This window comes from Lynx rufus, unplaced genomic scaffold, assembly GCF_022079265.1.
Source record: "Lynx rufus isolate CCGP_SWC_20201006 ecotype Redwood Valley unplaced genomic scaffold, mLynRuf1.p SCAF_2, whole genome shotgun sequence".
Taxonomy (NCBI): Eukaryota; Metazoa; Chordata; class Mammalia; order Carnivora; family Felidae; genus Lynx; species Lynx rufus.
Genome location: NW_025814834.1, coordinates 111,671,548 through 111,698,048, shown reverse-complemented (window position 1 = coordinate 111,698,048; position 26,501 = coordinate 111,671,548). Strand labels below are relative to the sequence as shown.

Below are 26,501 nucleotides of genomic sequence, written 5' to 3'. Positions count from 1 at the left end.
TCCCAGTCTGCACAGGGAGTCTGTCAGTCCCTGGCCAATATTGCAGGTGACCTGTCCACCTAGCTGGCACGGGGAATAGCTTTGCCTGTGACACAGATTCTGTCCTTGGTCAAACGGCCCAGCCCCCTCTGACCTTTCCAACTAGGCCTACTTCCTTGTTCCTCTGTGCATTGTCCAGTTTTAGCAAGAATTCTGCTAGGCCATCTAACCAGAACCCCCACCCTCAGTATCAGACCACCCTGCATAACTAATTATGTCCCTCATGCACCACGGTCTCCCAGGCTTGCCTTCAGCCAGAGTCCTGTTCAATTGGTTTAGCCAGAGCCCCTCCTCAACTCCTGAAGCTTCTTCTTATTAATTTTCCATCCACTGCCCGCCACCCCCCATTCCTTGGCTGTACATTCCCACTTGCCCAGGTAAGCTGAGTCCAATCCCTGTTCCCACTGCAAGACTCCATTATAGTGGTCCCTACTCCTATCAACTTCCCACACCCCTCCTTTAATAGTCTGCTTTGCCATCTTTAGTAAATCTCAGGAATTTCCTTTTTCCTTTAACACTTGCACAGAGCAGAAGAATATGGCCATGGTATTAGGCATGTCAGCATTAGGGTCTCCGGGTCACAGGGACTCAGACCCCAAACTCTCCACCAGCTGCCTTACATTCTGCCAGAGATTTGTGAGGAACTGTGTACAGGTGTCATGGGAAAGGGACAGGTAGCTGAGTGTGACCCATTGGCCAAATCCAATGCCAGCTGACCTGGTCCTCGGGTCTTGGGTCCCCAACCCCTAATGTTAAGCTATAATTGTAACAGCTATCCTTCAAGATCTCTGGGAAGATTACATTAGACTCCACACAATTACTGCTCTTGCTGTATGATCCAGGCCTTGACAAAACATTCCAGATGCATTACACCATGTAAATGTCTGCACAGACCACAGGAGGAAGGGGCTATCATTACCAGCTCCTGAGAGGCTTGTGACTTGTCTAAGGTGCCCCGCAAGGACAAAGGAAATCTGGCTTCTGAGCAGTTGTCTGAAATGTGGTGCAGGGTCTGAGGTATTGGACAAAAGGACAAAGAAACATCCTTCTCTGAGACCCTACCATCTAATTCCAAATTGTAAAGCTGCATTCCAGGGACACTGTTATGAGCTGCCAGGCCTGGCTCATGAACTATCCATCATCCTATACACAAGAACCAATACATGGCTTTTGTTATTGTGTTATTTGCTCAACCATTTGCAAATCTTAGCAATAGAGCACTTTGAATTGCCTCAAATCTACCATGATATGGCTGTCTTCCTCAGACCTCCCTGCCTGGGCCATGGTCCTTGTTTCTTGTCAAATTACTATTACTGATGTGTACTTGCCCAACCATCTGGAAATGCCTATCACAGCTGTAGGTTTTGAAGGAGTTGCTATTTTCCCATTATAACCAAAATTCTCACTACATAGGAAATGAAATTGTATTCATTTCTTATTGCATTTGTAACAAATTACCATAAATTTGGTGGCTTAAAACAACCCAGATTTATCATCCTATAGTTGTGGAGGCCAGAAACCTGAAATGAGTCTCACTGGGCTGAAATCCAGTGTTGCCGAGACTGTGTTCCTTTCTGGAGGCTGTAGGATAAGGTCTGTGTCTTTGCCCTGTTGACTTCTCAAGGTGCCTGCATTCCCTGGCCCACCATCCCCCCTCTGTCTACAAAGCCAGCAAAGGTGGGTGGACTCTTCCTCACAGTCTGTCTGACTCTCACCTTCTGTCTCCCTCTCCCACTGTGAGGATCCCATGACTCCTTGAGCCCACCCAGGTAATCCAGGATAATATCCCTACCTTAAAGACAGCTCATTAGCAGCCTTAACTCCCCTTTTCCATTAACATATGCATTCACAGGTTGGGGGATTAAGATGTGGACCTCTTGAGGGGCTACTATTAAGCCTACCATAGAAATGAATAAATATGTTTGGTCTGGAAAGGCTTTTAGGGTTACTGGATTTAGTCAACTCAAAAACCCCAAACTCTCTCCCCAGCATTCCTAGTGAGTTCTCATGAAACTTCTGCTTAAGCACATCCATGAACAGCATACTCACTACCAGAGATCAATGATACAGTCCTCTGGATGCTCCTGAACCCAAGCCAGCCTCCTGCAACTGGATCCAACCTCTGAGCTTTTCAAGAACACAGGTATATCTGCATGTGTCACCCCTCACCTCCACTCTGCACCTGCACACAGAGAGCCTGGCCTCTTCACCTGCCACAATTCCAGTGCAACCCCAGGTACTACACCCATGGTCAATGCCCTTTCTTAAACACAGCAGCCAAAGGAAACAAAATAGTACAGATGTTCTTGATCTCTCACTATGCCCTACATGAAATCTTCAGGTGGACATTATTTTACCCCTGCTTCAGATGGGGAGACTGAGATGTAGAAAGGTGAAGTCACTCACCCGCAGTCACTCAACTAGGTGACTGAGCTGGGGCTGCATCAAGATTTGCTGCCCAAGGAGGCTGTATCTATCCACTCTGCCACATTGCCCTGTCTCTAGCCCCTGCTTGCTGCTAGAAAGAGCACTGAACAAGGAGGCTAGAGACCTGGGTTTCTTTCCCATTGAACTAATTTGTAGCTGTGTGATGTAAATGCCAATTTCTTTACTTTGAATGGGACTGCCTATAAGTGTCAGGGCTGGCAGAAGATCAGATAGACCAGCAGTGAGAGAGCTTAGAAACCTGTAAGGGGCCACAGGAAGAAGACAGGTCTTCCTGGCCACATTTTTGCTGCATCCTGTGCTCCATTTGGATGAGTCCTTTGTAACCCCATCTTGCTTCTAACCTCTAATGAGCTAGCTGTCCCTGAAAACTCCAAAGCTGTCAAGCTAGTGCTCGTCCATCCAGCACTTGGGAGGTCCAGAATACTTGTCACAGGAAGGTGTTCAGTGTCTAGAAATCCAGACCGACCAAGTCTCCAACCTGTCTGGCCCTTTAATGTCCTGTGTCCATCCAGTGAACATGACATGTCCGCATCACGATGGAGGCATCAGAAACCCTGAGATGATGGAGGCCAGTACTTCTTCCAAGGAGAGAGACAAATGTGTGAGCAGCCTACTCCAACAGAGTACTGATCAAGGTCCAGAGGAGAAGTTTCTGAGTTCAGCCAACAAGGATCAGAAGGCGGTCTTCCACCTTGGAAGAATGACAGCAGACATGCATACCCAGCAGCAGAAAGTCTGCAGATGAGCCCTACCTGTCTGAGACCCACCAGAGGAAGCAATGTAAAGCAAAAAGTTGAACACGGGCATGAGAAGAAGGTTTTGCCTTTGATAAAGACACTTTGCCAATCAAGAAGCCTTCTTCTCGGGCTCACCATTTATTTAATTGTCTTGTCCATTATTTATTCCTGCAGATGCTGGATTTTATTGGACATCATCTCAGAAAACCTTTGTCTCCACAATAAACTCACCTAACAAATCAGTCTAAAACAGAATTTCTTTTTATCCCAAACCAGTTCAGTCAACAACTCAATGTACTCCTTCTCCCTAGTGTCTTTAGAAAGCTCTCCAGGTTTAGGCTTGAGTTCGTGGTCAGCTGATGCTATCACTGTGGATGTTTGTCCTTCCCTCCGACACTCTGCAGCACTGCAATAGAGTCTGGGATGTGAAGCTATGACACCACCAGGGTGGGGAGGAGCTGGAAAAGGACAGGGAAGACACTGGGGCAGCGGGGGCTCTGCCTTTCCTTCACATCTAGCCACTGTGAGCAAGGCCTCATCAAAGTCTTCAAAAAAGAAGTTTGAAAGAAAAAAAGAAAAGATAGCTAACATACACCAATACCAGAAGAGTGCTCTAATTGCTGCCCCCCTCCCCCACAAAGAATCAGAACTGGGTCTCAGGTCCACTGTAAAGAACTAGGGAGAGTCTGCCTTGAGAGGGGAAGAGAGTGGAAGTTGAGGAGAAAATCAACTGTACTTCTACAGACTAGCAGCAAACAACTGGAAATTAAAATATGTATTTAAAAAAATCATTTATTGTGCCATTAAAAATGTCATATACTTAGGGATAAATCTAACAGAATATGTGAAAAATTTGTATGCTAAAAATTCTCAAACTGATGAGAGAAATTAAATAAGACCTAAAACAATGGAGAAATGTAATGTGTGGATTGGAAGACTCAACATTGTTAAAATGGCATTTAACCCCAGATTGATCCAAATTCAAGGCAAACTCATTAAGAACCTCTAGAATTAGCAAGCCGATTCTAAAAATTTTATTGAAAAGCAGATCTTAGAATAACCATGAACACTTTTTGAAAAAAAGAGAGCCAGAGAGAGAAGAAATTTGGAGGAAACTCACACCTGACCTAAATACTTACTCTATAGTAATCAACACCATGTGGTCTTGGCATAAGGATAGGCAACAGAGAGCAATAGATAGGATTGGGAGTGCATAAAAAGGCCCACACGTATATGATCAATTGATCTGCAACCAGCATGCCAAGTAACTCAACAGGGAAAGGATAGTCTCTCCAGCAAATGATCCTGGAACAAATGGATGTCTGCGTTTTAAAATGCATCATGACTCCTGCATCATATGCACACAACAAATAACTGAAATGAAGCATAAAACAAAATGTAAAACCAAAAGCTAAAATTCAAAAGAGAAAACATAGGAGAAAAATTTCTGGGTCCTTGGATTAGTTAATAATGTTTTAAATGAGACTTAAAAATCATACACCACAAATGAAAAAAAAATGATTTATTAGACTTCGTCAAAATTAAAATCTGTTTTTGAAAGATACCATTTTAAAAAATTAAAAGTCAGGCCACAGACTGGAATACATACAGATATATATCTATATCTATATCTGTATCTATCTATCTAATCTGATAAAGAACCTTTTCAGAATAAATAAAGGGTATTTATAAGTCTATAATAAGAAAACTCAATTTTTAAAGATAGACAAACTATTTTAACAGGCACTTCACCAAAAAAAGATATATGAATGGCACACAAAAATGCACAATAGCATTCTTCATTAGGGAAATGTATTGGTTTGCTCAGACTGCCATCACAAATAACACAGACCAGGTGGCTTGAACAACAGCAATTTACATCTCACAGTTCTGGAGGATCCAAGGCCAGGATCAAGGTGCCAGCAGGGTCAGTTTTTCTGAGGCTTCTCTCTCTGGCTTGCAGACAGCCTTCTTGCATGTCCTTACCTGGCCTTTCCTCTATATGTGTGCATCCCTGGTGTCTCTTAATATGTTCACATTTCCCCCTCTTACAGGGACACAAGTCAGATTGGACTAGGGCCACACTAACAGCCTCATTTTAACTTAATCACCCCTTTAAAGGTCCTATCACCCAACGCAGTTACACTCTGAGATACTGGGGGTCAGGACTTCAACATATGGATTTGGTGGGGAGACACAATTCAGTCAATACAGGAAATTAAGTTAAAACTACCATGAAATACCATTCATTATTAGAATTGCTACTAGAATAGCTAAAATTATAAAGAATAATCATAACAAACATCAGCAAGAACGTGGAACAACTAGAATTCTCATATATTGCTGGTGGGAATGAAAATAGTACATCCCCTTTGGAAAACAGTTTGGCAGATACTTGTAAAGTTAAACATATACTTACAACCTAGCAATTCTACTCCTGTACATTTGCTCAGAAGAAGGGAAAGCATTTGTCCTCATAAAGATCAGCTTCACTCATAACAGCCAAAAAGTGAAAGCAATCCAAATGTCCATCTACTAATGAATCCATAAATATCTATGACATATGCAAACAATAGAATATTATTTAGCAAGTCAGCAATACAAAGAAATGAACTATTGATATATGCAATGGCATGGATGAATCACACAAATATTGTTGAGTGCATGAAAGGAATCAAACACAAAATGGTAATATTGTGAGTTAACATTTATCTGACATTCCGGAAAAGGCAAAATAAAGAAAAAGAAATGAGATCAGTCATTGCTAAGAGCTAGGATGGAAGGAGGGCATTGATTGCAAAACGTTGTAAAGGAACTTTTTGGGGTGATAGAAATGTTCTATACCTTGGTGATAGTAGTTACAGGACTGTATATTCATCAAAATTCAGTAAAATATATACTTTAAATGAATAAATGTTACTGTTGGCAAATTTGACATCAGCAACTCAGAATTCTAAAAATCAGCAAGTTGAAGTAGGATACAGTAGGTATGTTACATTTGCATTAATAATAATCATAAAAGCTACAAATTTAATGAGTCAAATGTCCAACCAAAGAGGTTAGAAAAATAATCGCAAAATATACCCAAAAAGGAAGAAAGGAAATAAGAGCAATAACTACAGAAATAGTGCAACAGAAAATAGTGTTTTTAAAAAATCCAAAGTTGTGTCATTGAAAGAGCTAATAAAATAGACAAATTTCTGACAAGCATAATCAAAAATTAATAAAAGGAGGCATTAAAAATCTCAGGATTGATAATGGGACATAACTACAGATAACAGCAAAAGTCTAAAAATAGTAAAGCAAATAACTTACACATTTCTAGTAAAATAATACTTAACCAAATAGGCTCAAAAAGAATAAAAAGCTTTAAAAAACCTGTATCACTAAAAGAATTAAAACATTAGATTAAAATCTTCTCTTAGATCATCAGACCCAGATGGTGAGAAAGAATCCCTAACACCAAGCCCTTGTGAAGCCCCTGTGTGGAGAGGCAAGGACACACAGTGGGGGAGCCCTCTGGACAGTGGGAGCCAGAGGTGGTGTGTGAGAGGACAGGGTCGTGTCCTCCACTGCTCCTCAAGCCTCTAAGGATTCTGGTCTTATCCCTGAGAACAAGACATTGGGTGGTTTTAAGAATGGGGATGAGGTGCTCAGACTTGTACCTTCAAATGATGGCTCCAGTGACTTGTAGAGAACAGCTGAGCCAGAAAAGAGCAAGGAGAAGGGGGAGGCCAAACAGGGGCTGCAGATCAGGTCAGAGAGAGCAGGACTTGTACTGGGGAGGTGGCCATGCAGTGGACAGAGAAGCCAATGCCCCATCCCTTTCCTGAAGTGTCTATCAGTAGTGATGCCAGCGGGTGCAGACTCATGCCACATGGAAGTCTCCAGGGCATCACTATTAGAAATGACACCTAGAAAAAGTAGGAACAAGGGATTCCCTTCTGCTTTCTGAGGATGAGGCCAATGAATTAGCTAGTTGTTCACCTGCAGAGTAGAGAACAAAGTTTAAAAGAGCTGGAACACAGGGTCCAAATACAGGTGAAATATGAGGAAAAGTGGGCATGGCTGATGGCAAACTGGACACTGGATCTCCCAGGGGTATCTCCCAATAGAGGCATGAGGCACCAGAGGTGTTCCCTGCCTGGAGTGCACCCCCAGTAAGTGTCTGCAGCTTCCACTGCCGTGGCAGAGATGGAGGGAGATCTGTGTCCTCCCTAGTGGCAGAGCTAGGTTTAATCAATCCTGATGCTTAACACAGGACTGGAGAAAGAGAAAGCAATCTACTTTCCTTTATGCCTGCTGTGTGCCAGTCATGTATCATCATTAGCGTGTTACACTAGTGCTCATCTGAGTACCCAGTTCCTAAAACAACCCTATAAGATAGATCCCCTATTTACAGGTGAGAAAAATTCAAGCTCAGAGAGCTTCATTGACCTACCTAAGGGTCCCAAGTGCTGAATAGAGGAGCTGAAGGTCTAACTCAATCCCAAGCTGTTTCCATAATATCACACAGTGTATCAGCCAAGATTCTCCAGAGAAACAGAACCAACAGGAGAGACATTTACAATAAGGAGCTGGCTCATGTGACTATGGAGTCTACAAGTCCAAAATCTGTAGAGTAGAAAATGCTGTAGAACCAAGAGCTGATGTCCCAGTTCCATGGCTATCTGGCATGAAGAATTCTGTCTTACTGGGGAGGGGATGGTCAGGCTTTTGTTCTGTTTCAAGACTTAAACTGATTGTACGAGGCCCACCCACACTATGAAGGGCAACTGCTTTCATCTCATCAAAAAACACCTCACAGAAACACCCAGAATACTGTCTGACCAAATATCTGAATGCTGTGTCCCAGCAAAACTGACACACACATATACATTTCACCATCACATACAACCTCTCATAAACATTTTTAAGTGAATACATGAAGAATTGCTTATTTGGAAAAAGCTGCATTGCTGCTCAGATAATAGCCACATATTTCCATTGAAACTTTATTATGCAGGTTCCAAAAAATTCAGAAATCAAATAATAGTCCAGCAAAACCTAGACAGCAGCCTCCAATTGCTCAATCCATGAAGAGAGCCTCTACTCAAGAGGGAAATAATAAGACAGTTTCCAAGCCTTTTGGCAGCAGCAACAAAGAATTGCTAATTACAAACTATTCACACAGTCTTCAAATGAAGGCAGCAGGACTGTGGGTAATTGTTAGCTTTACCCACCCTGCCTGTGACCCCCCTGGGAGACAGGGTACAGGTCTCCATGGGCTGAAGCTGGCACTTGCTCTGAACATCCCAGAAAACACTCTCTCCTTCAGGCTCCACACTAAACGAGGCTTACTCTCCTTCTGGGTCGTCCTGTGAGCTGTGCAAGGGTCCCTGTGGTAGCTCACAAATGTTGCAAAAGAAAGAGCATGAATCCTAGAAGGGAAGAGACCTGTGTCTGCCCATGACAGTTGTAAAGATTCCTCCAGGGAGGGGAAGTGCAAAGGGGAGGCTTAGATCGTGGCCACCGAGTTGTGAAGAAGGCAAAGGGGAAGGAAGGAACCCTCAGAAGAGCTGGCAGCTCGTGGGAGGGAGGAGGGCAGAAACTGTCAGCAAGCAGAAGGCCTATCATTAGGATAATTATTATTATTTATTAAACATTTAGGAAGTGCCAGCCATGTGCTAGCTATTGTCACAATCCAATCATAGAATTAGATCCAATCCCTCTAGAAAAGTGTATCTAATGAGGTGGGATGAACAAAGACAAAGGGGCTGTGCTAAAGATGTATTGTAGGTGACGAAAGGACACTCCATCCAGGCAGAGCTAGCCTCACGCCTCCAGAAAACCCCTCTCTTCTTCCCAGGGACTCAGAGACCCCTGTAGAGAAGTTGGTCACGTGCCTGCCTACTTCTCAGCTTTAGCCAACATCCCACCATGCCTTGGCCACACACACCAGAACCACTTTGTAATTCTTGTCTTCAGGCCACTCACATACTGATGCTTCAGCTCTGCAGCCAGCAATACCCAGCAAGCCATGAAGCTTCCTTCAGCATAGTCAATGGGCCATTCTACTTGGCCAGACTCTTGCCAGGGGCCAGAGTTTGGGAAACAAAGGTGAATTTCTGCCTGCCAAGCCCTCACTGCTTGTGGAGAATCTTTTAGCTTGTCCCTAGGAGAGTCTATCCTTTGTCTATAGGCAAACAGACCCAAGAGTTTAAGACATGACAATCCTCCCTGAGAGAAGACCGCCAGAGAGTACGGCCATGCTGGCCTCATGCATTCAACTGGCATTGCTCCTTCACACATCTAAGGACTGGCAAACCCAACACGCTCTAAAGAGATGTTCAGGATGACACCCTTCTCTGCAAAGCAGGCTTAGCTTAACATATATTTGCAAATCTGTAGTTCTGAGGTGACATTAGTTCATTTCCAGAGTTTAGCTATAAAAAACAGACTGAGTTATGGTGTGTTAGGTCTCAAGCAAATTCACACTGGCCTCTATTAAACTGTATGAGGTTAAGAAATATATTGGATTCTGGGGGCATATATTCTGCTAGCCAAAATTACACACTAGCCATTTGTCATATCTGTGTGGGCGTTCTTAAATCAAGGCTCTAAAGGTGAATGCATTGGTTGGAATTATATCACCAATGTCTGTCATGACACAATTCATGGTGGCAGGAAGAGGGGGTCTTGATGGGAGTCCCTTCCCAATCGTCTCTGCAGAAGAGCACAGACTCAGGTGTCTATCACAGTGAAGCCAAGTAGCAAACAATCCCCATCACAGTAAATCATTTTGTTAAATGAACCAAGTAAATCCCCAGCAACGCAATATTAAAGTTGCAAATGTATTCACTGGAAAAGCAGAAGGTGAGCAGGTTCCCACAGAAAAGGGAAACTGCCCAGACGCTACTGAGCAGAAGGGAGTATGCTTCTCTCAGCCTTCCATCAACACTCAGAGCTACATGCATACTCTTGATTCTGAAGCCTATTTTCCCAACACATGCAGATCTTCCAGCACCCACACAACAGCCACCGCAGACCATATGCTCAGAATGTCAGAACTGGGAGGGATCAGAGTCCAGCCCCCTGATTTTTCAGATTGACACACTAAGGCATTACAATGGGGGTGGGGGGCAAGTCCTTAGGCTTCCTCTCATGGAGAAGTCACATCATGTACCCCCTCCCTGCATCCCTGTTTGCCCATGGAATCAGATGGAATGGATGGCCAGGGCTGCTTTAGAAGAAGACAGGAGTGATCCTCAGGAAGACATTCTTTTCTACCCAGGAGTGAACGAACTGCCACCACCTCTCCTCCCCCTGCTCCTCCTCCATCTTGCTGGGAGCTCAGAGAAAGTCATCAGAGCCAGGACCCCCACGTCAGACCTGTGAATCCACTTACCCAGACAGCTCAGCCACTGCTTCCAAGTTATCCAGCTTATTATGGGCACCATCTGTATGAACAGCTATAACACAAACACACATGCACACATGTATGCACACACGCAAGCACTCTTCCAGGAGCACTTGTCAGAACCTGAAGATAAGACTGGAGCCATCCTTTTCCTCCTTGTATTTTATATTGACTATAACATACTTTAAAACACTTGAGAAGAGTGTGCCAGAAGTCAACTTTAGTCTATACCCTTGGGTGCTTAGGTAGCATTAAAGGGACCCTAATCAGAAACAGAAACAATTACAAAGATATCACTAAGTCTGAACCAGGTGACACTTAGTTAGCAGAGAGTATGTTAGAAGTAGACTTTTATTGGTGGGATAAAAGCTTAATATATGGGATTGGCTACAAAAACAGGTCACACCACCTTTGCACATAGAGTTGTGAACGGCCTGTAGGTGAGGGAAGAGATGTAGCAGTGTCCTCCAGTCAGGGACATGACTGGGCAGCAAGAGACCAGCGTTTCTGGAACAGTGAATGGGGAGGGGCACTCTCAAAGCTCAAAACAGGAGCAGGTGCCTGCTCACCTGTCCTCTCACAGCCTGGGAAAGTGACCCACAGTCAGCAGAGTTGAACCAGACTCCTGGAGAGGACCTGGCCCTCAGGTTTCAGGATCTTAAGCTGCTTGGTTAGAGATACACCCATCCCTTCCTTGGCAAGATCAGGGGACTGCCAAGGTGTTGCTTACAACAGCTTCACTCCATGGCCCCTTGACCTGTAGGGTCTTCTGCTACACAACGTTCATTTTTAGGTGGTCCCAGACCCTTCCCTGGGATGATAGCCTGAATCCCAGACCCAATGGAGACAACTTTATGAGGAGGAAGATTGTCCTCTTAAGTTGTCTTCCCCCTTTTGCCAGAAGGAGGCCTTAATGCAGCCCTCATTCTGACCTCTTCTCAGGAGGGCAGCCTGCAGGGAACTTACCTACAGAGGTTCTGCTTACCTCTCAGGTTGGTGAAAAGGGAAGAGAAGTCCTTCCCATAGGAAAGGATGAAGAGATACTGCATGATGGCCAGGCCACTTCCAGGATTTGCCAACTGAATGTGAGACCAGCCAGGGGGCTCATATGCTTCCTTCAGTACTTTTAGCTGTTCAAATGGAGACACAAAGTGGGTAGAGAATAAGGTTTAATCACAGCTGTGGATTTTTTGAGCTGTGGAAAGGAAATATTGACTCCAGGTGGGCCAGAAGGAAGGACATCCTGAGCAGAGGGATGGAGCAATGCTGTCCACTGAGTATATCTTCCAATCATACCACAGCGTGCTCCCCACCCCACCTGCTCTTTTACACAGTTTACTGGATGCTCCTCCCATTTAGAGCCTTGAGTTCTTTAGGGAGTGGGGCTGGGACTCACCTGTAATCAATAAAATGCAGTGGACATGATTTCCCAGGATTGGTCAAAAAAGGGCCTGTTAGGCTGGACCCAGGCCATGAGAGCCCTTAGTGCAGCCACATGAAACACCTGCCATCTTCTATGGCTCCTTCTGGAGGCCTCCAGATGATTCCAGCCTTAGCCTACCCCTTCTCACAGCAGAGATGCAGGACCAGATTGCCCAGGAATCTAAGGAAGATAAGTAATGCCGCTGGCCAGAGGGCTTCTCTGCCCTCATTTGGGCTGAGGAGCAGAGGCACAGCTGGCGCTCACCTGGCATGAAGGCTGGGTCTCCCAATGGCACCTTCTCATCTGGTCCCATGTGAGAACTGGCGAGCTGGGACAGAAGGCAGTAATTCAAACAGATCATGAAAAGGGCTTTGCTGTTGTCACCCTGAATTGCTCCCTTTGGGGGTGTCTCCACATGTCTTCTTTCTATGAGGTCTCAAATGTCTTATTTCTATGGGTGGGTGACATGTCTGCAGAGTGGCTTGTGTCCAGGCTTCAGGTCCAAGCCAGATCTCAGAGACACACTCCTAAGTCAGAGAAGCATCACCTGCACCCACCTGCTCCTTCTCTTTTCCTTCTGTTAAAAGAGAAAAAGAAACAACAGGCTCCAAATTGAGTAACTTGTGCTAAGCCCATGTCACCACACCAAGACTTAATGTCTAACCTAATTGCGGTTTCAGCCTCTCCAGGAATATAATTGTAACCAGTCAGTCTGGAATTTTCTGGTCGGCACTAGTGAGGTAATCCACCTGATAGAACCCTGCTGTCCCCAAAGGCAGTTGACCTTGCCTGAAAGAATTCTTTTTTTTTTCTAATAACTTCCTTATCCCACCTCCTTCTGCCTGAAAAAGCTTCCATTTTGTACAGTTCCTCCAGGCTCCTTCTGATGTGAGATTGTTGAGCCCAACAGTCATGGAAGAATTCTTGAGACATTTTACAGTGTAAAAAGGTGATTTTATTAAAGCACAGGGACAGAACCCATGGGCAGAAAGGGCTGCATTACAAGTGTGAAGAGTGATTATATAGGGTCTTCTATCCTATGGAGGGGAAGGTGACATTAGGGTTCCAAGAAACTGAGTCTATAGGTTTGTGAAGGTTAGAGTTCTAATTATTCTCAAGATTGTGCTTTTCTTTTTTTTATATTTATTTATTTTTCAGAGAAAGAGAGACAGAGCACGAGCAGTGGAGGGGCAGAGAGGGAGGGAGACACAGAATCTGAAGCAGGCTCAAGGCTCTGAGCTGTCAGCACAGAGCCCGATACAGGGCCTGAACCCACAAACCGCAAGATCATGACCTGAACCAAAGTAGGATGCTTAACCGACTGAGCCACCTAGACACCTCTTATTTGTTTTCCTTAAGTTTATTTATTGGAGGGGGTGGGTGCAGGGAAGGCAGCAGAGAGAGAGGGAAAAAGAATCTAAAGCAAGGTCTGGATATTAGCACAGAGCCCAATGCTAAGCTTGATCTCACAAACTGTAAGATCGAAACCTGAGCTGAAATTAAGAGTCAGACCCTCAGCCAGTTCACTGAGCCACCCACTCACCCCAAGATTGTGCTTTTCTTGTAAATCAGTAAGACCCTGACAAACTGAGTTTCACATCCTTCATGACTGTGATCTTTGTCAGCTGACCATTTGTTTTTCCTTTCTTTCTTCTTAGGCAGTCATGAGTGCCTGGAGAATGTCACACACATCCCACCTTGGGGTGGGGGGGGGCAGTTTGTGGAGTATTAGTTTGCCTTTATCCCTCAGCTTGCCTTTTGTTATCTCATCATTTCCCCCCCTGAACAATTTTGACCTTTAAATTTTTAAGGTTGTTGAAGACAGAAAGTCCCATCTTGTGTAGCTTCTTCCTGCTGAATAAGGGCATAGAGATGTCCCTACCTATGGGTCAACATTGGAAGTCAGGGACATAGAGGGGAGTTAATAAGGTGGAGGCAGCTGAGTCCAATGTGGACAGCAAAGAAGTATCTCTGTGGGTGGTAAGGCCCATCTGTCGATGTGAAGTTAACGTAGTGAAGTAGTCTCAGTACCAAGTGGAAAAACATTGAAAAAGGCAACATATTAGGATCAGTATGGCTATAAGAATGAGAAGCCCAGCAAAGAGACCCTTAATAGTTGACAGCAGTCCTCCCCTAAACCAGGAACTTGACCAGTCATTGAAAGAGAGGGAAGGATTCTATAGAGCCTCAATTTGAGTATTCACATCAGTTAGTAATCATGTCACATTTCTGTGATAATCTGGAGTATATTCATATTACTCTGTTTTCATGAAGCATAGGTTCCTGCTTGAGCTGCAGCCAGGATATCAAGGTTTTGGAGGACCACATTTTGAATTTGTGGGTGACTATGAGTTGGATCTGGTTAAAGGTGGCCAATGTATGGTTGGCTAAAGCCTCTATTTGCAATTTTATATCAATAGAGGTGGATCCTGGGACAAATATGGCTAAGGGATAAACCATCAAGAAGCCCTCTTTGTTTGATGTCTAACTTTAACAATATCCTAATTACAAGGAATCGTTGGCAAGTGGGAGAAGATTTGCCTGGGAATGTGGGCATCCTCAAGTGCATCATCCAATCCAATCATAAAGAAATGGGGCCATCCATTATCTCCACAGGTCCACAGTTAGCCCCATGGAGTGGGGTATGCTCCAGCTTTTAAGGAGCAGTTTTGTCATCCAGCCACACAGAATTGGTCAAGGTGATAGCTGAGTTATACAATTACTGGGGAATCCATCCCATTTTCCAGCTGTTCAAATAATCATATGCCCATGGGGTCCTGTTATTATCCCCACAGAATAACAAGCAAGACATTTGTCTACACATGAGCTATTGTGGCAGTTTCTCTGAAGTTTATCTCAAGTTGTCTAGCTTAGGCAAACAACAAACATTTCAAGACCATCAGATCTAGAATTTGGCATCTGCAAAGATGTATTATTGAAACATACTTTTTCTCTCCAAAATCACCCTTATTTCCAAAGATAGCCAAATCAAGACTAATTTGTTGGAAAAATAAGTTCAATTTTATCAAATGCCTAAGTATTTTCATTAGCTCATCAAGAATGGTAATTGATCACATAGAACTTTTAAAATTGGCTTTGCTGGAGCTTTTTATAAGGAATCTTGATTGAACTTTTAGTAGCTTCTCTGGATCAAAAGCCAAGCCAAATATTTGCCAGCAATCCCTGTGGATTTGGGTGAATTCCTCTTCTCAAGACCCCCCAAATATCCTAAAGTTCTTGCACCTGCCAAGAAGTGACATTCTTTACTCACCTGGTAAGGCTGCTGGGACTCTGTAAGCAAGGTGTCAGGCCAACATTTCCAAGAGCCTCCATGTTTCATAAAAGTCAACCTTAGTTTCTTAAAACTGCATGGTCATATCTGAGTCTATGTATATCTCTCAAACATGACATTCCAGTCAGAAGCCTTGGTAATATAACAGATGTTTCCAGTGGTGTCCTGTTACAAGGAGAACAGATTCTCATTGAACTTATGCAAACAGCTGTAATTGCCATGAAAGAAAGAATATTCACTGAGCACTTCTGACTTTCAGAGTATTCAGATAGAGAGAAAAGGTAAATACTTCAATTTGTTCACAAAGCAATGTTTTATCCTGTCATAATCTGGAAGAGCAAACACAGAAACAGCAATGTTTCAAACAAGAGTCACAAAACTAGAATCATCTTCCTCAGTTCATTATAATATAGCTGACAAGGAAATCCAGTTATTTCTGTGACACTTCAATAATCAGAAAGTTCAGTGACGACCTATTGCCAAAACATTATCATTATTTGTTTCACTGCTTTCCAAATAACTTAACATACCACATAAACAAGCCTAATTGGTCAAAGAATTCATTTACAATTCACATCTTGGGAAAGTTTGTTAAAACACTCAGAAAGTTATAAAGCACATGCCTACATAGGATTATGGATCATTATAAAACTTAAAATTTAATTATTTATTTAACCAAAGTGGCAATAAGAGATTCCAAAGGCATATATGAAGGGTATATAGTTGTTAGCAAAACTTAGCTCCTTTAACATTGAGAAGTTTTAACTATCTTAAGTAACCAAAGACCTGATAAAGACAAAACATAGAAACTTTGGTTTTCCAGGCAAAGAAAAGAGAAAAAACTTTGTTTACATTTTTTTTATCAAGTGCAAACCAACAATCCAAGAAAACTTTGTCTTTTTAATAGAAAGTAAAGCAGAATTTCAATCTTATACCAGTGTACTTTTAAAACATTTTCATTTCAACTTTAGTCCATCCTAACTGCATATAAAACTCCTTTCCAAAGATTTCCCTTCACAAATCCTCTACAACTTTCTTTTTCATTCAGATTTTGTCTCAAGCCTTTTCTTTCCAAACAGCTAGTCTCATTTTAGGACAGAATTACTTCATTTTACCTTGACAAAAATGTATTCCCATTTCTTACATCTTTATCTACACATTACCTATTCTTTTACATACTGAGTTGCTTTCCTTATTTCCATTGGTCTTAATTACATTTAGCAGAAATTTAACTCTTAGAAACCTTAGTCTCCAGTGAAAACTAACTAGATGTGGAGGGGATCACATTAGACCAATGAGGGGGAAACCTCACATGGGAGTCTTAAGATTGGTACCTGCCCTGGGGACTTAGGTGGCTGTCCTGTGCCCAAGACAGACAACTTTAAGTACAGAAACAAAGAGAGAGCATCAAGTTTCTGGGTCTTATTACCATTCTGGTCAGGGTACTACCTTCCAGCCGAAAAACAGGCTTTCTCCTCCCTCTAGAGCAACCATGAGCTAGAAGATTGCAGCCTGAGCAATCGACAGGAAAGTGTTTCAATAAGACCGTACTCCTCAAAATACCCTTGGAATGAAAGTAAGGAAGAGGAAGTAGTCACTAAGTTCGCATCAAAGCTCGAAGCCCAGATGAAGGAAGATGTAGAATCCCTGTATCAGGGCCACCAAAATATGATGTGGGAGCATTGGGCCCAATGGTCAAGAAAGAATTCTTGGGACATTTTATAGTGCAAAAAGGTGATTTTATTAAACCCTGGGGACAGAACCCGTACACAGAAAGAGCTGCATTCAAAGTGTGAGGAGTGACTGATTATGTAAGGTTTTCTAACCTATGGAGGGGAAGGTGACATTAGGGCTCCAGCACACTGAGTCTATAGGTTTCTGCAGTTCTGACTATTCTCAAGATTGTGCTTCTGTTGTAAATCATTAAGACCTAACAAGCTGATGGAGTTTCATGTCCTTCATGACTGTGATCTATATCAGTTGACCAGTGGCTTTTTCCTTTCTTTGTTCTTGGGCAGTCATGAGTGTCTGAGAAATGTCACACACACCCCACTCCCACCTGGAGGGTCCAGTATGTGGAGTGTCAGTTTGCCCTTTGCCCTCAATTTCATCCCTTCCTTTCTGCTAGATGGAATGTTGCTTGATTCACGAGTCCTTGAATAAAGTCAATCAGATCTTTTCATTTACTCAAATGAATTTTGCCTTTTAACCCCTCCCTTCGATATGATTAACAAAGGCTTCCTCTGTCACCAGTGCTCCACAGAGCAACCTCAAACCTGAACACACAGGGTGGGTGCCTGATGACCTGGCCATGTTCATTCTGCACAGAAGCTGGAATCAAATCACCAGGCCCAAGTACCAGTAACATGAGTAACACACTGTTTTCCCAAGATAAAACCAAACTCCCTAATGAAAGGAGGCCCCTTTAGGATGCACTCCTTGTTTTCTGGTACAAAAAAACCAGGGATGACCTCAGGGCCACTTGGGACTCCAGCTCTTTCTCACCAAAGAGCATGAGGACAGAAGAGGAGATCCTATCTGAAATGCATTGATCCTTCTCTGCTTTTGTCCCAAGCAGTCCCTGTAGGGGTGATCCTTACAATGAACATTTGGATCTAAAAACAAACTGCCATTTCAAAAGTTACCAGCACATTCTGCATTTGTAGAGGAGACAGGAATTAACCTCGAGGTGCAACTGCCCCCTTTGTTCCAGGGAAACCCTGGGTGGCTCTTTTAGTTATGCAAATATGAGGCTGAGGTGGTGAATGCCCACCCACTGCCCTGGGGGAGACTCAATACAGCAACTGATTCTGAATGCAGAATGTGAGCTGGGTTTAGAGACAGAGTACTCTTCAGTTAGAGAAGTGTGTGTGTGTGTGTGTGTGTGTGTGTGTGTGTGTGGTTCTAAAAGCCTGCCAGCATCCCACCCAGCTGGGCTCAGTGAGGCCCCATGATGTATTCTTATTTATGATGGAATGAGGTACAAAGAAGCAGAAACTCTGCAAGTATGTGACTGCTTCCTTGAGGTCCTGGACTTTTACTAACAGAATATAAGGCCCCTCCCCCACCTCCTCATCAATCTGGAGAGGAGGCTGGGCCAGTGGTTAGTATTTGGAGAGGTGAGTCCAAGGGAAGAACTGACCCTCTTTAGGAGAAGGGTCAGTTTGCTCTGGATTGACATGTGCAGAGATGTCTGAGACAGGATGAATGAGCTCTGCCTTGCAGTAGGGAGGTCAAGGTCTCAGCCAGAGAGAGGCTTTAGACCTGGAGAAGAGACTGGATTTCAGCCCCTGCTTGGCCAGCGCCTGTGCAGTGAAAAACCTGCCCACCAGGACAGGACTGCCTTGATGGTGAGGAGATGGGGACATGGAGTTAAGAAGCCCCTTTAGAATCAAACCATAATAGCTTTTGAAAGCCAGGTCTCAGTCTTGTGTCTTCTCTACATTTTTTTGTGGAAAAGGAAAGAGAGAAAGCCCAGACAGAGCAATTCTCATGTTCACCTCCACAAAACCATTTATCTCCATTGTGTAATTTTCCCTGGCGACTGAATCTGACCCCAACTAATTAGCACTTTTGCAGTAAGCCAACCAGTTCTTGGAAAGAACAAATAAATTGTATGCATGCTCACGTGTGTGTGTGTGTGTGTGTGTGTGTGTGTGTGTGTGAGACCCTCTTCATAGCAGGACAGGGAGGGGTAGATGCGGAAGGGGGCAGGGGAGGGGAGAGGAGGAGCCTGGTGGGGTGATAGCAGGCACAGCACAGAGAAGCATGGAGTTGTCCAATCCTCATTCAGAGGCAGTGAAAATCCAAGAAGGAAAATGAAACAAAGAACAGATTTCCCAGTTGGGCATGCAAGCACAGGAGTCCCACAATGATTAATGATGCGAACAGACCACAGAGACTTCTCAGGTTTCTGTGCAAATGAAAAGAAAAATTTGAAAATGTGGCTGAAACCCAAGCCCCAAATGTCAGTGTAATCTGAGGAGCCTCTGCTCAGAGCAGGGAGAAAATCAGTCTCTGGGGGGCATAACATGGCCATCCTGAGAGTTGCTGCTTGAGCTCAGACTGAACTAAGGGGTTTGTGGAATAGGATTCCCCACCGTGGGTGGGGCTCAGGGCAGCAACAGCAGAGAAGGTTCTGGAACATTTACTGAGCACTGGCAACACAGTGCCTCCCTGACCAGGGAACACAGGGAAACCTCAGGAAACCTTAACTTGGGGCATCTAAGGATAGAATTTCAGGAGACCCCTGAATGTGGGAACAGGGGAACAAAAACATTTTATCTTTTTTTTCACCAAGCTCTAAGTGAAATCAGCACTTCCTTTCATCATGAATATGAGCAACAAACTAGAGTAAGGTTAGCAGTACCGTGACTGCCACCTGAAGAAGTCACTGGTATTTTCCTCTCACGCAGCAGGTGCCACAGACATCTCAAAATATCCTTCATCTACCTCATCATTACTTTGAAACTATGGTAATCATTAGACCCGTGCTAATCTTCTATACAACATGTTAATTGAGAAACACAGATGCTGCTGGAACTCAAACTTGCCTTTTAAATGTTTCGTTAACTGTATTTCAATATAACTGGCTTCCTTTATAACCCTATGGATTTTATCTGATGCATTTAAAACCATTATTTGAGAAGGGAACCATAAGCTTCACCACACTGCTAAAGGTAGTTACAACTGCAAGAGTGGTTACAAGGCCAGGCTAACTCTTGCATATTGCTTTGTCTAATCCTCATGTTTTGAACAAGATGTGAGCAAGCTCAGGCTGCCCACCTGTGGTGGGGCAGAGTCACAGAGCTGGCTCACTCCAGTGCTGAGGCCAGTCCACCGGTACCCATGGCATCTTCCGGAGTGCACTGCTCCATTGCTGCTTCCTCCTCTCCCCTCCTGTGGGATCACCCACCCTCCCACTTTGCCAAGGCCAGCTGTGCTTCCCTCCAGAACTCCCATGGACCAGAGCTGGGGAGTATTTGAGATGAGTAAGGGGCTTCAATGGTCTGTGAATCTTGCTAAGGACTCAACCTGTGAGTTAAAAGACTTTTGGAACTAGAAGATTTTTAACAATGTCCAATATGGGGGAAAGGCTGGTCCACACAAGCACTGAACTCTAGTCTGTTTTCTGTCAGCCTCCCCCACTAGACTGCTTGCTCCAAGGTTACTAGGACTGTGTCTGTGGCATTTGCCATTGTTCTTCAGGTGGCTAGTAGGCAGCGGCATACAGGAGGAGCTGTGACACTGTGGCTGAGTAAACGAATGATTGAATGATTGAATGAACTCATTTCATCCATGGGTAATGTGGTAAATTGTATTTTTTAAATGGCACCACAATCTCTTTCAAAACACATCCTTTTCTTCCAATGTGTTTTTGGTTCTTTTACATTGAGAAAGTGGGGGCTGTGTTTCCATTGCTTTGGATCTGGAAATGTCTGTGACTACAGGGAAGTGACACAAGGCAATTTCCAAAGTTAGGTCATAAAACGCAATACCACTTCCACCTGGTCCCAGATGGAACCCACTACCATGCTGTGAGGAAGCCCAGACAAGCCACATGAGAGGCCACATGCACATGGTGCATCCACAGCCCTAGCCGAGGCCCAAGCCCACAGCAGTATCGCCTGCCAAGCATGTGAGCAACCGGCCTTCAGTGACTTCAGCCTCCATCTTTAAGCCTCCTGGGCCAGCCCCCAGACATCATGGAACAGAGACAGGCCATCCCCACTGTGTGCTGCCTGAACTCCTGACCCACAGAGTCATGGGCATGACTAAAGGGGGTCGTATGCCGCTAAGTTTGGGGGACTACTTATGCAGCATGGATAACTGGCAGAAGTTCCAAGGTGAGTGAGCCAGGGGCCCAGGCCTGGAAGGACTACACCTGAGAAGGAATGTAGGGGGGCCGGAGGGGGGCATTGAGGGTGGCACGCTGGGGTTCCTGCCTGGGAGACACCTGGATAGTTGTCTGGAGACCATGGCTGGGTGAACGAGAGAGGCAGTTCTGGGGAAGGGAGGAGAAGGTGGTAGGGGGGCAGGCCAGGAACCTGAGCCTGGAGAGCCCTGTGGCCACAGATCTAGTGCTCCAGAGTAAGACAGGAAGTTCTGCTCACAGGCCCAGGGGCACATGGCACTGCCAGGTATGAGGGCTGCTCAGAACCAAAGAAGCCCCAGAAGAGACCACTGGGGATGGAGGGCAGAGAAGTGTGCAGCCTCCACCTTCCCCAGGCAGGCAGCTCTTTCCCTCCACGGACACATCTGTATAGCAGCCTGAGCGCCTTGGTTCCCAGGCCCCAGCAGGGGCCTCTTAGGTACCAAGACATTCAAGAGGGCACTTGGGAGCTGACAAACCTAAGCCTGTCCTGGCTGGGTTGCCCTGGCCATCTCTGAGCCTCAGCAGCTTATCAGTAAAGGGTGATGTCACCATCTTGCCAAGATCAGAAAAGACCTTTGTGCCAAGTCACCCTTGCAGGACCTGACTGGCGCTCAGTCCTTGCTTATTTCCTTCTCTTCCTGAGAACCAAAAAAGTCAGGGTAGGGAAGAGGAAAACAGCAGCCCAGGAGGTCCTGCCGTAGGGGCAGGAATGTGCCAGGACCTCAGGGTCAGTGTAGCCCCTTGGGACAGGCCACCCGGCTGGAAGGAGTTTATTTAGCAGAGCTGAGGGTCCACTGAAGAGAGTACGTGGCATGGTGGTGTGGGCTATCCCTCTATCTCCACAGAGAGCAGCTGAGTGTGTGGTCAGCCAGGCTGTGTGTTCCTAATGAGCAGCATATTTCCACAGGCTGGATCCTTGATCCTCCTGCCTGGGGAGGTGCTGCCACGTCCCCCTCCCCACTCCCTCCTCACACATTCCTGAGCCCTCAGCACAACTTCTGGGAAGGGCTATGGATGCGGCACTCTCTCCATGAGCTATCCCACATGGCCACCTTCTCGAACTCCATCGTCCTGCCTAGCATCCCTTTGCCATGTACCCTTTGCCATCTGCAAAGTGCCATCCCATTACTTCATGTCTCATGACCCCATGACTCTGGCGTGTTCATTTTGACTTAATCGTTTTAACACCCAGGCTGCATACTGTGTTGGCAAATCTGAGAGTCTCTGCAGTTGGGAATGAGTCAGAGCTATGGTCCCCAGCACAGCAGAGCTCATGGGCCTGCACAAGCCAACTAGAAGAAGAAGGGAGAGAAAAGTCATGGAGAGCAAAAGGGCCAGATGCTACAATAGGCAGGTGACTGAGCAGCAGCAGGGAAGCTGCTCTGTGTAGTCTCCCCGGTGGCAGCCTCTGCTGCTCTCGAGCCAGTAGCAAGGAAACATCTCAGCTCACATGCAGCTCACCCACCAGGACCCACAGAACCAGCAGGAGACTGATGTTGCCACAGCTCCTGGGAACAGCTAAGAGGCAGTGGGGATCAATACTGCAGACACTGACTCTCTTCCCAAGCATCCTGATGCTGGCACGACAGCCATCACCTCACTTCAAGGTTCCTTGGGAGAAGGGAGAACCTGGCCCTTCTCACAGAGTTGGATTCAGATTCCTTTAAGAACATTTTTCCTTCCAAGGAAAACATACAACAGGAAGCTAGCTGTTCCTAGGAGGAGGGACAGTGTCTTCCACCAGGAAGGAGACCCCTACCCACTCTGCCAAGTGCGCTGAACCGCTTCACAGCACTGTTAACTCATGCCAGCAAAAGCCTGGACCCACACGCACATGCGGAGGTCTCTGGGGAAGGTAATATTTTCACTAATGAAGTATTGTCCCCACTGCCCCTTGATTTGCTTCACAGCCCTGCTTTGTTTTCAATGTGCATTAGTTTTCTACTGCTACTAGTATTGGGGGGTCCCCAGGACCTCTCTCAGTTGATAAGTCACTACAAGGACTCACAAAACTCAAAAAAGCTGTTGATGCCAACATTTAGGGGGTGTTGCCATGATAGGATATGCGTCAAAATCAACACAGGGTAAAGGCAACAAAGTGGCTCCAGGAGAGACTGGGCATAAGTGTCCAGTGTCCACTCCCAGTGGGGTCACATGGACAGTACTTAATTCTTCCAGTGAGGACATGTGACTATGTGTGTGCAGTGTGGCCATCCAGGGTGTCTTCTGGGGCCAGTCACACAGGCATGGCGAGCCCATGTGAATGACCTTAGTGACTCAGTCTCTAGCCCTGCAGCAGCCAAACTGTGCACAGCGTGGCCCAGGGCCTAGGCAAAGAAAAATGAGCACTCATCATTGTTATGGGCTGAATTGCATCCCCCCCTAAATGTTTTATGTTGAAACCCTGATCCCCAGCACCTTGGAATATGACTCTATTCGGGGATGGGGACTTTAAGGGTGTGATTAAGTTAGATGAGGCTGTTAGGGTAGCCCTTATCCAACGTGACCAGTGTCCTTATAAGAAAATCAGGACACACAGAGACACCAGGGGAAGTGTAAGTACCAAAGAAAGACTGTGTGAGGGCACAGCAAGACAGTGTCCATAGGCAGGCCAAGAAGAGAGGCCTCAGGAGAAACCACACCTGCCAACACCTTCATCTTGCACTTCCAGCCTCCAGAATGTGAGATAACTTTCTGTGGTTGAAGCCACTCAGCCTGTGACTCTTTGTTATGGCAGCCCAAGCAGACTGAGACAGCCCCAAATCACATTGTTAGTGTATACAGTCTGGCCTGGCCAATGCCTCAGATATACAAAGATATACAAAGACCCTCCTATCAGGCACGCTATTCCAAGGGCTCAGAAGTTAGGCCCCAGGAGCTGAGAAGGGACAGTGTTGCAGGTCTTTGGAAAGTATAGGGTTTGGACAACACAGGCCTGCAGAGCTAATCCTTTACTGTACACAGCTGGAACCAATCACCACCACTTCAGTGGCCCAAGACAACACAAATTCATTACCTTCTAGTTCTGAAGGTCCGAAGCCCACTGCACAGGCATCAAGGTGTCAGCAAGGAGGGTTTCTTACGTTCCAGGCGATCTCAGTGTCCTTGTGGTTGTAGGACTGAGGTCCACACTTTCTGGCTGGCTGCAAACTACTAGAGGCTGCGTGCAGCCCTTGGCTCATGGCCCTCTTCCTGTAACTTCAATCCAAAAAGGGCAATCCCACTCCTAATGTTGCATTAAAGGACTTAGACTTGACCCATATGGATAATCCAGGATAACCTTCCCATCTTAAGATCCTTAACCAAATCACATCTGCAAAGTCCCTTTGCCATGTGATAACATATTCCCAGATCCTTGGAACTAGGGGCAGGGTGTTTGCTGCGGGTGGGGCACGGCTGCCACATCAGCTCAGGTCTCCCTGCTGCTTGTCTATGGAAGACAGGCTCCACTGAAGATCTAAAGCCCTCCTCAATATTCCTTGGAAACTCTAGGTGGTTTTCAGACTCTTGCCCCCAGTAGCTCTGGCAGCGTCCTCCCACTGAACTCTTTTCTCTGGTTTCTAAGTCATGTTGCTGTCCATAATCATCATGTGGCAGTGACTGAAACACAGGGATGTCAGGAAGATCCCTGTGACTACACACAAACCTCTTGCCATGGCACAGTCCACATTCCTGGACTGAAACATCTGGTTGGGCCATGCCATGCTGACACTCCTTTCCCTCCTGTCACCTCTGCCTCCTTCCCTTCCAGTCAGAAGACAAATAAAAACAATCTTCCCATTTGCTTTTGCAAATCAACTCCACTCTGCCCATTTCCCACCTATACCCATAGGGCTTCCTTTGCATGGCTCAGGACCTATGCCCCTTTCTTCCTCCCAGCTCTGCCTCTGACATGGGGCCAAGGGAAAGTATAATCAGGGTGTTAGGTCCCAAAAGCTCCCGCATTTTGCCCTAGAAGTTGATCAACTGATTTCAATTAGGATCATTTCCATTATAAGGAATCACCAGAGTCAGTTGTAGCAGGTGCCACACACCTCACTGCTGACGGAGGTAGGGAATGAGCACTCAGTGGTATATTTGGGTTGAGTGCTGTCTGGGCCAAGAACAGCAAGTGCAAAGGCCCTGAGGGGACATGCTCCTGGCTAGTTTGAGGAACAGTGTGATGAGTAAGGTCAGGGGAGAGAAGGGCAGGGGTGTGCTCAGAGGCCCTGAACAGGATGGGGCACATGAAGCTCTGGGAAGAGCTCCAGAGACATGCTTCAGAGTTGTTAGCACGTACTTATTTCTGGAATGAGACCCTGAAGAGAGTGAGTTAAGATGGAGGAGAGAAGAGAACTGGGATGAAGTCCCAGGGCCTCCAACACTTGTGGGTCAGGAAGATGAAGAGAGGCCAGGACAGCAGACAGCAGAGGGTGGCCATGGAGGTGGGCAGACAGCCCAGAAGACAGTGACCTGGGAGTGGCCAGCTGTGTTGCATGCTGCTGGGAATGAAGGCAGTCCGCACCCCACGACAGCCATCATGTCTCCAACATGTCCCCAAATAATGGCCAACATCATCTAAAGGGGTTCCTGACCATGGCCTTGCAGCTCCCAAACCCTGAGCTTCCAGGCAGCCTGTGTGCCTTGCTGTCAAACATGAGTGGTCCCAGGACCACCACCCAAGAAGAAAGCCTGGAAGAGCATGGCCAGCACAAAGAGGAAGGGCAATCTGAAACAAAGCACCTATCACTCAGTAAGCAGATCTCCACAAATAACTGTAGGAAGAGACATCCAATTAATGTTCTGGGACAACAGGATGTGATAAGGAAGGCATCCACAGAATAGGCTGTCATAAAAATAAAAAGCCAGGGAACAACAAAATACTCTTGAATACTAGACACACGTTGCCAAAGTGAACAATTTAATAGAAAGATAAAAACAAAAATATTCCCCAGACTGTAGAAGGAAACATTAGCAAAATAACGATAAACCATATAAGAGATCAATCTAGAAGCTCTAACAACTTACCAGTAAAAGTTCCAAAAAAGCAGAACAAACAAAATGAAGGGGAAAAGGTAATCTAAAAATTAAGAGGGAAATTTGCTGAAGTTAAAGGAAGATATGAGTCTTTCAGACAAAAGAACACATCACCTATAAACATTCAACTGTCCTAATAATGTCAAACATCAGAAAAAGGACTTCCAGAAGGCAGAGGAGAGTTCCTGCAAGGCTCTGAGCAGAAATGTTTTGTACAGGCGTACAATTGTTTACCTAGCCAAATTATCAGAAAAATGTGAGACCAAAATAAA

At 45.3% G+C, this 26,501-nt stretch overlaps 1 long non-coding RNA gene across 1 annotated transcript; it reads right to left on the bottom strand.

Annotated features, from left to right (window-relative positions):
- Window positions 1–10,610: 10,610 nt before the first annotated feature.
- Window positions 10,611–15,479, bottom strand: LOC124515706 (uncharacterized). The gene is made up of 5 exons (XR_006962870.1): window positions 15,318–15,479; window positions 12,311–12,623; window positions 12,020–12,226; window positions 11,609–11,753; window positions 10,611–10,675 (listed from the first exon to the last, which is right to left on the bottom strand). It is a non-coding gene; the product is annotated as an uncharacterized LOC124515706 (long non-coding RNA).
- Window positions 15,480–26,501: the final 11,022 nt, after the last annotated feature.